This window comes from Ictidomys tridecemlineatus, chromosome 3 (genome assembly GCF_052094955.1).
Source record: "Ictidomys tridecemlineatus isolate mIctTri1 chromosome 3, mIctTri1.hap1, whole genome shotgun sequence".
Taxonomy (NCBI): domain Eukaryota; kingdom Metazoa; phylum Chordata; class Mammalia; order Rodentia; family Sciuridae; genus Ictidomys; species Ictidomys tridecemlineatus.
Genome location: NC_135479.1, coordinates 131,070,422 through 131,088,911, shown reverse-complemented (window position 1 = coordinate 131,088,911; position 18,490 = coordinate 131,070,422). Strand labels below are relative to the sequence as shown.

Genomic DNA, 18,490 nt, shown 5'->3' with positions numbered 1-18,490 from the left:
CATTCATTGAACTTGTGCAGAATACTGCTAAGTATCCTTAGGATGAACTCTAGTGTTTTCTACTCTGTTATTTTCTAGTATATTTTATTGCTTTTTTTTTTCCCAAGGGGGCCGAGAGCCAGTATTTGATTTTATGACCCACTAATTAATGGTGACCTACAATTAGAAAAATACTTCCCTAGGCTGAGTTATATTTACAACCTTAAAATCCCTCCTTTGCTAATGTTTAAATTTGCTTACCTCTTTTGACTATCTGTATCTTTATTTTTATTCTCTGTGTTTGTGTTCATTGCTTTCCCCTGCTCCTTATGGTGGTCTATGCAGTTCAGGGATAGTATAGGAATTCTGAGTGTGTGTGATTTTGTAGGTCATTTTATTTTTTTTTTAATTACACGACAGTGGAATGCATTACAATTCTTATTACACGTGTAGAGCACAATTTTTCATATCTTTGTATATAAAGTATGTTCACCCCAATTCTTGTCTTTATACATGTACTTTGGTTTTTTTTGCATTACAATTCTTATAACTTACAAATACCACAATTATTCATATCTCTGTATGTATATAAAGTATGTTGACACCCAATTTGGATAATGATGTCCATCACATTCCAGCATCCTTGCTAATCCCCTGCCTGCTTCCTTCCCCTCCTACCCCCTGCCCTATCTAGAGTTCATCTATTCCTCCTATTCTCCCCACTCCCTACCCCACTATGAATCAGTCACCTTATATCAGAGAAAACATTCAGCATTTGTTTTTTGGGATTGGCTAACGTCACTTAGCATTATCTTCTCCAACGTCATCCATTTACCTGCAAATGCCATGATTTTATTCTCTTTTATTGCTGAATAAAATTCCACTGTGTATATATGCCACATTTTTTTTTTTATCCATTAAGCCACGGAAGGGCATGACTGGTTTTCTTTTGTCTTCAAAGAGGAAAAGGCAACCTAAATAATAGGCAATAGCTCAGTCCTCTCCTGTTTCCTCTTAGGGCTTCTTCTTATCCAGCATCTCAGGGTTAGTCTTCACTATTATCCTTCATCTCTGAAAGTTTTTTTTTTCTCTAAAAGTTATTTTTTCTTTTTTACTTATGATTCATAAAATCCTGGATTTATAAAATGGCAAACATCTGACACAGAGTATCTTTAAAAGGGGTAGATAGATATTGTCCTGATTTTTCTATTATTACATGTCAAGCTACGCCAAACTTAACAGCATGATACAGCCACCGTTTCATTATGCTTATGGATTCTGTGGGCCATTGATTCAGAGTGTGCCCAACAATGTTCAGATCTCCATGAAAGGAGACTCTGGTGGCAGGAAGATGGATCACCTGGGGTTCTCATCACTCAGGAGCCTGTTGCCTGGCTGGGATAACATGACGCTGGGCTGGGCAGTGTCTGTCAGCTGGGTGCTTATATGGGGTCTCTTCACTTGGCCCGGGATTCTCACAGGGTGACTGGGCTCTTGGAGGAAAGACTTGGAGAGTGAGCAGTCCAGGAAAACCAGACGGGAAGCTTGGTTGACTTTCTGATCTAACCTGAGTTATCACATAGCACCACTTGTGTCAGATTCTGTGACTGAAGCACTCACAAGCCTTCTCCAGATTCAAGGGCATAGATTCCACCTCTTGGAACCTGCTTCAAAACCACCAGTGGGGTCTGTTTTGGGTGCCATTTGAATGGGATTTTACATGTCTACTCATTATGTGGGCTCAGCTTTCTTTGATTCATCCAGCACAATGCTGATTGAGTCCTGCCTTAGGTGACACACTGTGTTAAGCACTGAAGATAAGACAGCCAAGAGAGATGTGACTCCTATCTTTGTGAGATGGCCAAGAGAGATGTGACTCCTATCTTTGTGAAGCCGATTGTCTTCAAAGTGAGATTAAAAAGAACACAAATGATCACACAAAGAATGCCCTATTTTTTTTCCATTCATCTTATTCTTTTGACTCTTGCATTGCTGGGATGACAAGCGTGTGCCACTGCCCCCAGCTTTGGCTGTATTTTCTTTACTTACTTCTCTGATGATTATTTTCACATTGTCAGCCTTTTCTATTTCCTATAACCCCCTCCTCCCATTCCACCCCATTGTTTTCACCTGGACCTTTCTAATTTATGTTCTAAGTCTTTTAGTTTTTCTTGCATTGTTTTGTGGCTTATTTGTTTTGAATCTTTCTGTGCAAATACCCTGAGATTTAGATTTCTGGCTTGGTGGTTCTTAATTGTTAATTTGTTCAGTGACATCCATTCATATATTTTTATCGCTTCTCTTATTCCTTTGACTCATTTGTTCACTTCCAAAAATGTTGTAGGTCTTCTATGTTTCAGCTACTGTGCTGAGTGTGTGGATACAGAGTTTAGACACAGCCTCTGCCTCAGGCAGGAAATACAGTTTATAGGAGGAGCAAGTTCTCCTGTCAAGCAGGTGGGGCCTGGAATTATGGCTCATTATTTACTAGTTCAAAAGTTACTTGGTAAATTGTCCTCGTTTTCCTCCTGGGGATGGTAAAGTTACCTCTCATAATTTGTACTGTGCCTGGAATACAGTGGAGCTTACTACATGTTAGTTCCCTTTAAATAGAGGAAGCTACTTAACATCTCATTTAAATTAACAATTAAATCAATGTTCCCAAAACAGTGTAAAAGAGTTATGTAAAGGTGTGTATATAAGATGTTTTGTGAACATAGAGATGGCACCTAGCCTGGTGTCTTAAAAAGCTCCCTAGGGAATGAATACTGGTTTCTCATCTTGGGTGTGGGGAGGAAGGGATTTGGAAGCTGCCATGAATAATCTTTAAATTGAAGGGAAGAAGCTAAAACATATATTCAATGAGACCATTTTATATTTGAAGAAGTAAAAAACTGTTATGTTCATAATCTATAATTAATAATTTACAAAAAATATACCTCAGAAAAAATAATTTACAAAAAAATATATACAAAATCATCCCAGTGATGGAGAGTTAGATTATTCTGTTCATCAACAATGTTCAAAGTGAAATTATTAGAGTCTCAGGGGAAGGTTAGTAAGAGATACTTGTATGTATCACTTAAGATTTGTTTTTATTTTTTTAAAGATTGAAAGCTGAGTGAGGTAGTGCACACCTGTCATCTTGGGAAGCTGAGGCAAGAGGATTGCAAGATTGAGCTCAACCTCAGCAACTTAGTGAGTCCCTAACTAACTTATAGAGGCCCTGTCTTATGCCGGGGTAACCAGCACCCCAGTAGAGTAGATTCCTGCTTAGAGGTATGAACCACCTGGAAAAATAAAAAGCCTGAAATAATCAATAAGGGATAAAAGACAAAACCAGAAATTAGATTTAAAAGGGGGGCACACCTGATAGGTCTTCCAGCCCTGATAGGAACTGGACCTGAATAACTGAAAAAGGCTCCAATCCTTTATTTAAGGAGAAGTACATCAAAGGTTTCAGTGTGGCAGGGGTCTTTTGTTGTTGTTATGACAGCAGAATGCATTACAATTCATATTATACACATGGAGCACAATTTTTCATTCACAAAGTAGAGTCACATCCTTCATGTCTTCTTACATGTACTTAGGGTCATGATGACCATCGCCTTCCACCATCTTTCTTACCCTTATGCCCCATGCCCCCTCCCTTCATCTCCCTCTCCTTTTCTCTCTTGCCCTATCTGGAGTTCATTTAATCCTCCCCTCCCCACCCAGCAACATATTATGAATCAGCATCCTTAAATCAGATAAATCATTTGGCATTTGGTTTTCTGAGATTGCCTAATTTCACTTAGCATTATATTCTCCAACTTCATACCATTTACCAAATGCCATGATTTTATTTTCTTTTAATGCTGAATAATGTTCCATTGTGTATGTATACCAAAGTTTCCCTATCCATTCATCTACTGAAGGGCATCTAGGTTGGTTCTACTGTTTAGCTATTGTGAATTGAGCTGCTATAAACATTGATGTGGCTGTGTCCCTGTAGTATGCTGTTTTTAAGTCCTTTGGGTATAGACAGAGGAGAGAGACAGCTGGGTCAAATGGTGGTTCCATTCCCAGTTTCCCAAGGATTCTCCATACTGCTTTCCATATTGGCTGTACCAATTTGCAGTCCCACCAGCAGTGTATGAGTGTGCCTTTTCCCCCACATCCTCGTGGCAGGGTCTTGAAGTAAACAGGTTGTTTGGTCTTGGCAGGTTACACCCATCTCCTGGCGGCTGTGTTTGTTCCTAAGGCTGTGAACTAAGGCAGGGTGCCAGCATGATCTGAACTTTCTCCAACCAGGGAATTTCACCTGGGAGTTCCCAGAAAAGCAGCTTCCCTGCCTTAATGGCACAAACTAACCCATAATTTATACATGGCTCTCAACACTGCCTCAAAAAACAAAAAGGGCTGGGGATGTGGCTCAGTGGTTAAGTGTCCCTGGGTTCAATTACCAGTAGTACAAAGAAAGAAGGAGGGAAAGAAAGAAAGGAGGAAGAGAGAGAGAGATTTATAAACTGGAGCCCTTCTAATTTGAATTGGAAAATTTTCCTGAGATGGGTTATTGTAATCCAGTGTTTGGCTTTTCTTTCATTTGTCAGATGATAATGGCACAGGTAAGGTATAGGCTTAGCTTTTACTTTTTGTCTTTTTAACCTTCGTACCAGGGATTAAACTCAGAGGCACTCAATCACTGAGCTACCTCTCCAGATCTTTTTATTTTATTTTGAGACAGGTTCTCACTAAGTTGCTTAGGGTCTTGCTAAATTGCTGAGGGTGGCTTTGAATTTGCAATCCTCCTGCCTCAGCCCTCCAAGCCACTGGGATTATCGGCAAGCACTTCTGCACCCAGCACTTAGATTTTTTAAATAACTGTTAAACTTCTCAGAGATACATTGACATGTATTGTGCAAATTTTGTTTTAAAGGTGTAAGATGTGCTAAAATAGTCAAAGGATAAACATAACAGGGGCTGGAATGGGAAGTTTGTACCCCAGTGGTAGAGCACTTGCCTAGCATGTAGGAGGCATACAAAAATCAAGTGAAGGCTATTTACTGGGGAGGTGATGGCTGGTAGGAAAGTGGGGGAGTGAGGCTGGGTGGCCAGAAGCTAATGCAGGGTGCTTTAGTGAAAAGGTTACCACTAGAAGCAACTGAATCATAGTCCAGTTGAATTTCCAGTGCAGAGAGAGAGAGAGAGGGAGAGAGAGAGAGAGGGAGAGAGAGACAGAGAGACAGCTAGATTGAGACACTTTGCTATAATAAGTAACAACTAAGGCAAGCCTTGAATAATAAGTAGGAATTAGAGTAGAGATGCAAAAGGAATTCTAGGTAGTAAAAACAACCCTTAAAGGGCTCAGAGGTATGACTGAGATGGGCTACTTGGGGACTGCAGATAGTTTTATATGGCTAAGAGTGGTGGAAGATGAGCTGGAGAAGTTGGCAGAAGCTGAATCTTAAAGCCCTTGTATGTTCTACTAAGGGAATTACAATGGAGGCAACTGGGAGCCATTGACAGATTCTGAGAGACAGAGTGACAAATTAGGTTTGCTTTTCTAATAGCGCCTACAAATTTCCTTCCATAATGATAATTTTCTTCTTTAACCTTTTGGAAAATGTGAAGTGTGGTTTTCCTCTGATCAGAGTCTTAGCGGGTCTTGGTGTTTCTGTCATGGTAGATGTCCTCTTTCCCTTGCTGACTTTCTCTTACAGATTTGAATATTTATTGGTTGCATGACTTGACCTTGATGTGGTGGTTTTTTGACTTTTTGGGTGGGTCCAACTAGGAAATTTGCAATGCTGAGTTTACTTAGGGAAGCAGCAAAAGAAAGGAAAAAATATCTTGGGCTTATTGTTCAAGTCACTTACTTGATTCTATACCTTGCCCTGATTGAGCACATCACAGGCTCTCTGAGCTTCACCGTATAAAACTCTCGTGGGGATCAGAGCCAATGTTCTCTAAGTGCCTGGATTACACAGGTGTTCAGGAATGGTAAGCCCTGCAGGTGCTGTCAGTGACTCACCCCACCCCCTCAGTACTCCCTGTTCCCTTACATGCCACAGTCTCTCACAGCAAGCACCCGTGACTCTGCCTCAGGGCTCTCTCTAGCCACAGAGGTACTATGCACCCCTATTTGGGGCAGGCTGGAGATGCCATGGAGGTAATAAAAGAATGATCAAGGCTTGCTGTCGGAGAAAAATGCCCGTTTATTGAGGAACAGCTCTGCATATTTATAGAGCCGGGGGGTAGTTTGACAGTTATGACAGTTTAATGGTTGAAGGGTTTGACAGTTAGCATGGGGTGCTTTTTGATTGGTGGTTAAGGATCATGTGAGCCGGCAGGGCTAGTCTGATTGGTGGGTAAGGATCATGTGAGCCAGCAGGGCTCAACATTAGACCGCTCTTCTTGGGGGATGGGGAAGTTAGTCTTTGGCACTGGGCGACTCCCAACAGGTAATGCCACAGGAGCAGCCCTTTTGACCAATAATAAGTGGGAGCTGGTAGATTAAACGTCCTTGTTGAATCTCCAAATGACACAAACCTGAGGCCTGTTCCACATTTTCTCCCAGAGGTCCCCTGTGGACTATGACTCAGTTGCTTCTAGTGGTAACCTTCTCATTAAAGCACCCTGCATTAGCTTCTGGCCACTTAGTCTCACTCCCCCACTTTCCTACCAGCTATTGTCTCCCCAGTAAATAGCCTTCACTTGAATTTTGTATCACTCGCTGCTTCTGGGGGGAACCCGAGGGAAGACAGTATCGGTTACTCAGTTATTTAATGGCTATCTGCTACAACATGTCAGCACAGCTTATTATTATTGCTTCATCCTCCATTTCACTCCTACACCTATGATTTCTGGTTTTCTTAATTTGAAAAATTATAGTATTAAGAAATTAAAGGAAAAATGTAAGGAAAACTCTTTCCTATAATCTCAAAAATTTAGCACAGACACTGTTTTGGTTTTACTTCTTCCTGTTTCCTTCCAATCTTTACTTGTGAGTATGCACATTTCATGGTGCGATTTCAGGTACAACCTAGTGTTCTGTGATTTGGTTTTCCATTTACCTCCCTACCACGCTTACTTTCCCTGAACTTCCAAGTTAACACTTGAATGACTGCATTATTGCCCTATTGTAGGGCACTGCAATGATTAATATCATGTGTGAATTAAAAAATATTTTTTGACATAATACCTTTATTTTATGTATTTATTTTTATGTGGTGCTGAGGGTGGAACCCAGTGCCTCACACATGCTAGGCAAGTGCTCTACCACTGAGCCACAACCCCAGCCCCTCATGTGTGAATTTGAGTAGGTCACAGGATGACCATATTTGGTTGAACATTATCTTTGATGTTTTTGGAGATTAAACTTTTAAATCAGTAAACCCAGCATATTAGATTGCCCTCCCTAATGTGGATGGACCTTACCCAATCAGGTAAAGGCTTGAATAGAATAAAAAGACTGCCCCTCCCCTGAGTAAGGCAAAATATCTCTTGCTTGTTTCCTTCCAATAGGTGTATGGCATTTTCCTACCCTTGGACTTGAGCTGGAGCTCCAGCTCTTCTGGGATCTTAAGTGTCTAGCTTTCAGGTTGGAGCTGTACCGACCTCTTCTAAGCTTGCTGATCACTCTGTAGATCTTGGGACTGATCAGCCTCCACAATCATGTGAGCACATCCCTTTTAATAAATCTTTACACATACACATACACACACATTCTGGAGAATGCTTTTACAGACATGTAATTTTTTTCCAGTTATGGCCAGTAATGCACATGAAATGCCTGTCTATAATTTATTCTTTTTTGTGTGATTTTTAAAAAATATCTAACTTTATTATTTATTTATTTATTTATTTTTAATGTAGTGCTGAGGATTGAACCCAGGCCCTTACACGTGCTAGGTAAGCACCCTACCCCGAAGCTACAATCCCAGCCCATGTGATTTCTTTTTATTGGTTCTTTATTGTTATATATGACAGTAGAGTTCACTTTGGTATATAAGCATAGAATATATCTTATTATAATTATATTTTATTTTTTTGATGTTAACTTTATTTATTTTAAATGAGCAATACTTGAGCATTGTACAAATTGAAAAGATTTCCCTCCCTACACAATGAAACCCACAGTTACGGCCTTCTTATTTGACCTTCAGCGGGTGGACCAGTCTGTCTCACAATGGCAGCACACTACCCATATTGCTTTATGCTCTTTACTGTTCAGTGATACATCTTGGAATTCTTCCCACCCACTTACCCCCTTTTTTAAGGTTATTGTTTCCCCAAATTTTGTTGAGTTATATTGAAAAATAAAAATTGAATTCAGGCACTTGAGGTACACAGAATGATATTTTGATATGTACTTATTTTACAGTACAATAATTACCACAATTTAGCTAATCAACATGTCCATCACCCTACATAGTTAACTTTTCTGTGCCTATGTGGTGAGAGTACTTCCTGTCTAGTCTCTACGCAGATTTTGAGTATATAATACATTATTATTAATGGTAGTCACCATGCTGTACGTTACTAGGTTCTGTCCCAGAACCTAGTCATCTTAAAACTGAAGGTTTTTACACTTTGACTGATGCCTCCCCATTTCCTCCACCCCCAGAACCCTGATAACCATACTTTAGAGAGAACTCTGTATGAATTCAACTCTTTAATGTTATACATATAAGTGAGATCATGCAATATGTAACTTTCTGTGTCTGCTCCCCACCTCCCCCGCCCCCAGCCACTTAGTGAAATAATACCAAAAGCACAGGCAACAAAAGTTAAAAATAAGTGAGACTTCATCAAACAAAAACTTTTCTCCCAACTATGATGTCTATTAGAAAAAAAAACTACAAAGCTCTAACAGAAAAAATTTTAAAAAAAATTAAAAAGTTTCTGCACAGCAAACAATCAGCAAAATGAAAAGGCAATCTACAGAACAAGAGAAAATAATTGCAAACCGTACATCCAGTAAGGGGTTCATATCCAAAATATATAAGGAACTCATACTATTCAATAGCAAAATACAAACTAAGAAACAAGTAACCTGATTTAAAAATGGGTGAAAGACCTGAACAGGCATTTTCCCCCAAAAAAATATTCAAATGGCCAACAGGGATTTGAAGGAAATGCAAATTAAAACTATGATGGGTTGTCACCTCACACCCAGTGGCATGGCTATGATCAAAAAGACAAGTGTTGCAAGGGTGTGGAGAAAAGGGAACCTGTGCGCACTGTTGGAGAAACTGATAGAGCTATTATGGAAGAGCGTATGGAAGTTCTTCTGCAAATTAGAAATATAAGGACCATAGGATCCAGCAGTCCCACCTCTGGATACGGACACACAGGAAATGAAGTCAGACAGGAAATGAAGAGACGCCTAGGCCACGTTTATTGCCACACTATTCACAATAGCTAAGAAATGGGAAAAATCCTTAAGTTTCCCTCCACGGATAAATGGATAAAATGCATCACACACACACACACACACACACACACACACACACACACACACACACACTATTAGCTGTTGATAGCCACAGCCAAAGGGGCCCCAGCAAACTTCCAGCTGCCAGCAAACTTCCAGTTGCCGGCTGATGATCCAGCTGCCAGCAAACTTCCAGCTGCTGGCTGATGATTGGCTCACAGCGGCCCCAGCAACATCTAGCTGATTGGCTCCTCTGCGGTGATGTTCATTGGGCTGTTTCGCCCTTCAGACTGCCAGCTGATGATTGGCTCACAGCGGCCCCAGCAACATCTAGCTGATTGGCTCCTCCACGGAGCTGCTCATTGGGGGACTTCTTTGGCTCTGCCCACGCAACCCAGCCAATCGGCCTCAAGAGCAGGAGGATTGTGGGAGGTTGAGAGGTTGGTGGGGGTGAGAGGCTTGTGGAAGCCGGTGGTGGCAGTTGGGCTCTGAGGGTTTTTTCCCTGAGGAGCTGTTTTGTTTGGCGTTTGTAGTTCTAAAAATAAAGTTAGTTTCTTTTGACTCCTGAATTGTGCCCAGCCAGACTGCGGCAATTAGCCTTTAAGAGAAGGAAATCCTGCCATTTATGACAACATGGTTGAAACTGGAGGACATGACACCTTGGCCTTCTTTCCTGCCAGCACAGCTTCTCCTACTTTCAATTTCTCTCTGCATTCTTTTTAATGGGTAGCATCCCCCGCCCCCACAGCACAGGAACTCTCCTCCAACAAACTAACCAATTGGCCTTCTCTACTCATTCACTCACTTTTTTAGTCCCTTGACAAATGCTTACTAAGCACTTAGTAGCTACTAAGCACCGAGCAAGTGCAGGGCATGGAATGCTGAGCAAAACAGGCCATATCCCTGCCCTCCTGAGTCTTACTTCAGGGAAATAGAGGCAGTAAGCAAGAGATTTTAGAGACCAGGTGACTGGCGTGAGGGAGGATATCTGGGGCACAATGGACCACACAGGAGGGCATCTCGGCCCCAAAAGGCTTCCTGAAGTCACCTGAGCTGAGACCTGAAGAATGTTCAGGAGTTAGCCTGGTAGAAGGATGTTGGGAAGAGTGTCCCTGGCAAGAGCTGACAGAAAAGAGTGAGTAGAGAGAAATTTGAATGTGGAGGAGAAGCTTAATGGATGGGAGAGGTGAGGCTGGAGAGGTTGGCAAGACCAGGCCAAGGAGGCTTTCTGGATTTTTGTTCTGGGAGCAAAGGGAAACTACAGAAGGGTTTGCTTTTTGATGTTTCTATATTCCTCTTCTATCTTTGGAGAATGGTGATGATTTTGTATGTGGGAATCAAACCCAGGGCCTTACATATGCTAGACGAGCACTCTATGCTGAGCTACACCCCTGACCCTGAACTCTGTTACATCAATTGTCCTTTTCACTATTCTTCCTGAATTACTGATGGGTGTTCTGGGGATGACAGTATGCATCTATCACTTTTCAAAGTCTAATTTGGAGTTTATTTTGTATCATCGCTTTATGTGAAAGGTAGAACCTTGAAAACACGTGAGCTTCCCCAGCCTCTCCAGTCTTTGTGCAACACCTATCATATGTATTACTTATATATGTATTAAAAATTCCACAAGAAATTATAATTTTTACTTTAACTGACAATTTAAAAGAAATTTATGGTAAAGTCTTTATATTATTCAGATATTTGCCATCTCTGATATTCTTCATGCCTTCCTGAAGGTGAATTTCTATCTTTGTATTCATACCCTTCAGCCTGAAGAATTTCCTGTATCGTTTCTTACAGTACTCTCCAGCTAATAAAAACATTATCTTCATGTTCTTAATCCAAAAAGGTCATCCATTTGCTTTTACTGTTTAAAGATACTTCTGTTGGATACGCAATTCTGGACAGACATTTTTTTCCAGCATTTAAAACATATTTTACTGTCGCCATAAGTTTCATATTAAAGTCAGTCACTCAAATTATTATTCTCTGGTATATAATGTTTTCATAATTTTCTCTTCATGGCTTTTGGCCATTGGACTATGATGTATCTTGGTTACCCTGCTTAGATTTCACTTGACTTTCTTTAATTGGTACATTTATATCTGACTAACACAAATGTCCATCAACTTGAGATGGGGTTACATCCAGATCAATTGAAAACATTGCAATCTAACCAATTTAACATATCTAACATGCCTAACATCATAGCTTAGCAACACAGTACCCTGAAGACTATTAGTTGTGTACACTCGTGATTGTGAAGCTGACTGGGAGCTGAGGTTGCTGCCACTGCCCAGTATCATTTTTTTTTTCTTTTTGTTTTTTGAGTTTCAATCTTTTTTAAAAATTTGTTCTTTGTATATATATATATATATATATGTGACAGTGGAGTTATTTTGGCATATTATACATACATGGAGTATAACTTACTCTAACTAGGATCCTATTCTTGAGGTTGTACATGATGTGGAATCACCCTGGTCATGTGTATTCAAGTATAAGAATGTTATGTCCAGTTAATTCTACTGTCCTTCCTATTCTCCTCCCCACCCCTTTGGCTTCATCCCCCTTTGTCTAATCCAAAGTACTTCTATTTTCCTCTTTCCATCCTCTGTTGTGGTGGGTTAGCATCCACATGTCAGAGAGAACATTCAGCTTTTGCTTTTTTGGAACTGTCTTATTTCACTTAGCATAATTGTCTCCAGTTCCATCCATTTACCAGCAAATGCCATCATTTCTTTCTTCTTTATGGCTGAGTTATATTCCATTGTGTATATAAACCACATTTTCTTTATCCATTCATTTCTGGGTGTTTTTTTTTAAGAGTGGAAAGTAAAAGCTTTATTAAAGGACAGCAGAAAGGACTTCCCCGGAGGAAGAAGGGGACCTAAGAGGTGGAATCCATGGAAGGGTGATGTCTTCCCCTTTTATAGCTAAGGTCTTCTTTCAGCTTTCCTGCATTCCTGTCCTTAGTTCTGTTGCCTTGCAGTGATGGAATGTAGGTGGAAAGGCCCAAAGGGTGGGAGACAGGTGGGCTGAAGGAGTAATCTGGGCAGGAAGGACTTTTGGATTAGCATCTCCATGTTTGCTGGGAGATGCTTCATTAACATTTCCTTGGGATGGGCTCTGGGCCTTGGGGACATTTTTAATTCCCCTTTTCCTGGACTACATTCTCAATATGGCCTTCATTCTCTATTTTACTCCATATTAGACCCGATTTACCTAACTACACTAACTACCTATTTGTAAATCTGGCTTCATTCCTCCCTCTAATTTGGGGAACTCCTTACTGCTGTCAGGAAAGGGACTGATGACCATTCTGGCTTCTTTGAGCTGAAAGGGGGTAGTGTTGAGCAAGCAGTTTTGGAGTCCCCCTTTTTAAAAATCGGGTCTATCGAGTGGTCCATGATAGAAGTCCAATTGAGAAGTAACACGCTGGAGGTCCATTTGAGTGATGGATGGTCGGTGACAAGTCCTTGCTTCCCCAATGCTGAAGTATAACACCAGAGAAGCATGCCGAGGCAAGTTTAGAGTGGAATGTAAAAGCTTTATTAAAGGACAGCAGAAAAGACTTCTCCCTGGAGGAAGAAGGGGACCCAAGAGGTGGAATCCCTATCTATTCATTTGTTGAAGGATATCTAGGTTAGTTCCATAGCTTGGTTATTGTGAATTGAACTGCTATTAACACTAATGTGGCTGTATCATTGAAGTATGCTGATTCTAAGTCCTTTGGGTATAGACCAAGGAGTGGGATAACTGGGCCAAATGGTGGTTTCATTCCAAGTTTTCTAAGGAATCACTATGCTGCTTTCCAGAGTGGTTGCACCAATTTGCAGTCCACCAGGTGTACTTTATTCCCCCACATCCTCACCAAAATTTATTGTTGCTTGTGTTCTTGATAATTGCCATTTTAACTAGAGTGAGATGGAATCTAAATATAGTTTTGATTCACATTTCTCTAATTGTTAGACATGTTGAACATTTTTTCATCTATTTGTCGATTGATTGTATTTCTTCTTCTGTGAAATGTCTGTTCAGTTGCTTAGCCCATTTATTGATTGTGTTATCATATTATTTAAATTTTTTTTAGTTTTTTATATATCCTGGAGATTAATGCTCTATCTGAGGTGCATGTGGTAAAATTTTTCTCCCATTTTGTAGGCTCTCTTTTCATGTTATTGATTGTTTCCTTTGATGTGAAGAAGCTTTTCAGTATGATTCCATCCCATTTATTCTTTTTCCCCCCATTTATTGATTCTTGATTTTACTTCTTGTTCTTTAGGAGTCTTGTTAAAGAAGTTAGTTCCTAAGATGACATGGTAGATATTTGGGCCCACTTTTTCTTCTATTAGGCACATGGTCTCTGTTCTGGTGCCTAGATCCTTGATCCACTTTTGAGTTGAATTTTGTGAAGGATGAGAGATAAGAGTCTAATTTCATTTTGCTACATATGGATTTCCAGTTCTAGTACCACTTGTTGAAGAGGTACCATTTTTTCTCCAATGTATGTTTTTGGCACCTTTGTCAAGTACAAAAATAATTGTATTTATGTGGGTTTGTGTCTGTGTCTTCTATTCTGTACCATTTGTTTATGTGTCTGTTTTGGTGCCAATACCATGCTGTTTTTATTACTATAGCACTGTAGTGTAATTTAAGGTCTGGTATTGTGATGTCTCCTGCTTCACTTTTCTTCCTAAAGATTGCTTTGGCTATTCTGGGCCTCTTATTTTTCCAAATGAATTTCATGACTGCTTTTTGTATTTCTATGAAGAATGTCATTGGGATTTTAATAGGAATTGCATTAAATCTGTACAACACTTTTGGTAGTGTGGCCATTTTGACAATGTTAATTCTGCGTATCCAAGAACATGGGAGATCTTTCCATCTTTTAAGGTCTTCTTCAGTGTCTTTCTTCAGTGTTCTATAGTTTTCATTATAGAGATCTTTCACCTCTTTTATTAGATTGATTCCAAATATTTTATTTTTGAGGCTATTGTAAATGGGGTAGTTTTCCTAATTTTTCTTTTGGTGGAGTCATCACTGATGTATAGGAATACATTTGATTTATGGGTGCAAAAAAATTGGGGGGGTGGGGATGGTACCAGACATTGAACTCAGGGACTCAATCACTGAAACACACCCCCAGCCCTTTTTGTATTTTATTTAGAAACAAGGTCTCACTGAGTTGCTTAACACCTCACTATTGCTGAGGCTGGCTTTGAACTTGCGATCCTCCTGCCTCACTGCAACTGCATCCAGCAGGTATTAATTTTATATCCTACTACTTTGCTGAATTCATTTATTAATTCTAGAAGTTTTCTGATGTAATTTTTTGGATCTTCTAAATATAAGATCATGTCGTAGGTAAATAGGGATAGTTTGAGTTCTTCTTTTCCTATTTTTATCACTTTCTTTCATCTGTCTGATTGCTCTGGTTAGAGTTTCAAGGACGATGTTGAATAAAAGTGGTGAAAGTGTCCATTGATTGTATTTCTTCTTCTGTGAAATATCTGTTCAGTTCCTTAGCCCATTTTTTGTCTTGTTCCAGTTCTTAGAGGGAATGCTTTCAATTTTTCTCCATTTAGAATAATGCTGGCCTTGAGTTTAGTATATATAGCTTTTACAATGTTGAGGTATGTTCCTACTATCCTTAGTTTTTCTAGTGTTTTGAACATGAAGGGGTGCTATATTTTGTCCAATGCTTTCTGTACATCTATTGAGATGATCATGTGATTTTTGTCTTTAAGTCATTGATGTAATGAATTACATTTATTGATTTCCATGTGTTGAACCAACCTTGCATCCCTGGGATGAACCCCACTTGATCATGGTGCACTATCTTTTTAATATGTTTTTGTATGTGATTTGCCAATTTTATTGAGAATTCTTGCATCTATGATCATCATAGATACCGGTTTGAATTTTCTTTCCTTGATGTGTCTTTGTCTAGTTTTGGTATTAGGGTGATATTAGCTTCATAGAATAAGTTTGGAAGAGTTTCCTCCTTTTCTATTTCATGGAATAATTTGAGGAGTGTTGGTATTAATTCTTCTTTGAAGGTCTTGTAGACTCAGCTGAGAATCATCTGGTCCTTGGCTTTTCTTGGTTGCTAGGCTTTTGAGGGTGTCTTCTATTTCATTGCTTGAAATTGGTCTGTTTATATTGTGTATTTCCTCCTGATTCAGTGTGGGTAGTTTATAATTTGTTGATATCTTTAAGATTTTCTATTTTATTGGAGTATAAATTTTCAAAATAGTTTCTGATTATCTTCTGTTTTTCAGTAGTGTCTGTTGTGATATTCCCTTTTTCATCATGTATTTTTGGAGTTTTCTCTCTCTCTTCATTAGCAGGGCTAAGGATTTATAAATTTATTTATTTTTTTGAAGAATCAACTTTTTGTTTTGTCAATTTTTTTTCAATTTTATTGACTTCAGCTCTGATTTTAATTATTTTCTGTCTTCTGCCTTTGGTGTTGATTTGTCCTTTTTCTAGGGCTTTGTAATGTAATATTAGGTCATCTATTCACTTACTTTCTATTCTTTTAGTGAATGAACTCAATGCAATGGTCTTTCCTCTTAGCACTGCCTTCATAGTGTCCCAGAGACTTTGATATGTTGTATCACTATTCTCATTTACCTCTAATTTATTTTTTAAATTTCATCCCTGATTTATTCTGCTGTACATTCATCATTTAATAGCATATTATTTATTCTCCAGGTGTTAGAGTAGCTTCTATTTTTTATTTTATCATTGATTTCTAATTTCAGTCCACTATGGCCTGATAGAATGCAGGGTATTATCTCTATTTTTTTTTTTGTATTTGCTAAGAGTTGCTTTGTGGCATAAGATATGATCTTTTTGAGAGAAGGATCCATGTTGAGAAGAAAGTGTATTTGCTCATTGATGGATGAAATATTCTATATGTCTTTTTAGTCTAAATTATTGATTATATTATTTAGTTCTATAGTTTCTTTTTTTAAGTTGTTATTTTATTGCAGAGGAAATACATCCTGAAATATTTGTTAAAAAACATAATTCCAGACAAAATCATTCTTCAAGGTTTGTGAGTCTCACTGTCTGTTCAGATATAGTGAGATGTCCCTCACCCTTGTAATAAGCTCCATTAATATTCCCATAAACCAAAGGAAAACTTAAAAGGTTTTAGATGGCTTCCAAATTTATGTATGGATGCCCTCACTTAAGGTAGATTATAAAAAAAGTTGACAGATAAATTATAAGATAGCTTAGAGAAAAAATAAAAAGGTTAACACTTGGTGAATCCAGAAAGAAGGACATATGGGTGCTCCTCATACCATTCTTCTGACTTAATTTTTTAGTTAGTTGCTTTACTGAGACTATTGCTCCTTTCCAGATTGGCCTAAAAATATAATCAATTATTTCTTTTTAAACCAGAAATTAAAAAATCAGTTCTTTCCCAGATGTTGCTACCTTCCTATTCCATCTTAAAAATCTTCCAAAGCTTTCTAGGAAGCTTAAATTAAGGGGCTATAGTACATTGATATGGTTTTAGAGTGTTCAGAAGGTGTGTGAGCCAAATTCTCATCAAAGGTCTGTGACAATCACTGCTCTGTCCACAACAGTCACGTGGATACAGCTACAAAACAGAGTGGATCCTTGCTGTGGGGATGAAATCCTTTCTGGTGACATGAAGAAATCTCTTCTAGTCCATGGTCAGTTAATTGAAAGAATCCAGTTTCCTGAAACTTGGGGGGAGCAGACAATAGCTATTGACTCTGGCAGCAGCATCTGGTAGGAACAGTGAGTGTGTAGGTGGACACTGGAGAGAAAGGTAGTCTGTGTGGGATGGGTATGAATCCAGCCCAGTGTAATGAGACCCTGCTGATCCTGTATGAGGAAAAGTTGTTCTTCATTCTCTGTGTTGCAATAATCAGACCCAGCAGTTTGCTTGGGGATGAGAACAGGGCTAATGGTAAATTCATTCCTCCTCAGTTTTCCAAGAGAATTCCACGTTTGTACTCTCAGAGCCATGTTGGCACTGGCTAACTGGAGAAACTGCAGACACAGCCTCCCGGGCACCACCACATGAGGCAATCCATCGATTGTAGGAATACTCTCAGTGTTGCTTGGAGCTCCAGGTTCCAAGGATCTGTCCACCACTGGTGGCTTAGCTGGCCTTTAAGTTGTGTTACAGTCTGAAGACTGTGTGGATGACACAGGCGAGGTGGGGAACCCATCTAAGGAGGGCTTTTCCAAGTCAGGCACCAGTGGGCCACCTAGGCCAGGATCCACCTTCCCAAATTCCTGTACAATTTTCAGTTGCTCTTTTTCTAGCTCCTGGTTCTGGATCATTTTTTCAAAGGCATGGAACTCTTCCTTTTCCATCCGTTGCTGCTTTTGCTGTGCTATCCTCTGTCTTTCCTTTTCCAAATCTTACTGGATAGCCATATTCTGGGCAAATCCCTCTGCTTTTTTCTTCTTTTCTTCATTATACTGTGTATATTCTTTGGTATATGGTTTTAACAGCTCTGCCTTCAGCTGTTCTGCTTTGGGAAATGCAATCTACTTTAATTTCTTCACTGTATCTTTCTTTTCAGGAATAACAGCTGATTTATAATCTCGATGCTTTGGTAGTTTCTCAATAAAAAGCATGATTTACTTGTTATAGAGGATGAAGGCATGTTCAATGTTGCCTTGCTCAGAGTAAATGGATGCCATTGGGATCATCTCAACTCCAGAGCGAAGTATGGAGGGGGTGGAATGTTTTCCTTCACTTCCACGGTACTTCCCAACTGGAACAGAGCCCTTACCCTGTCTTTGGCTGGGAGGCTCACATCTCCATGGTCAGACATCAGGACCAAGATGTTTTTTCCTCCAGGATGACATCTGGCGTCGCTCCCACTTGGGGCCAATCTGTCAATTATTTCTACAGTTTCTTTTTTAGTTTTTCTTTGGAGGCTCTATGCAGTAGTTTGAGAGGTGTGTTAAAGTCACCCAGTATTATTGAGTTGTGGTTTATTTGACTCTTGAAATTGAGGTGGGTTTGTTACTTGTATTCTTGATAACTGCCATTCTGACTGGAGTGAGATGGAATCACAGTGTAGCTTT

General features: G+C 39.4%; 1 pseudogene; it reads right to left on the bottom strand.

Moving 5' to 3' along the window:
* Positions 1 to 16,991: 16,991 nt before the first annotated feature.
* Positions 16,992 to 18,234, bottom strand: LOC101976070 (STAM-binding protein pseudogene; annotated as a pseudogene).
* Positions 18,235 to 18,490: the final 256 nt, after the last annotated feature.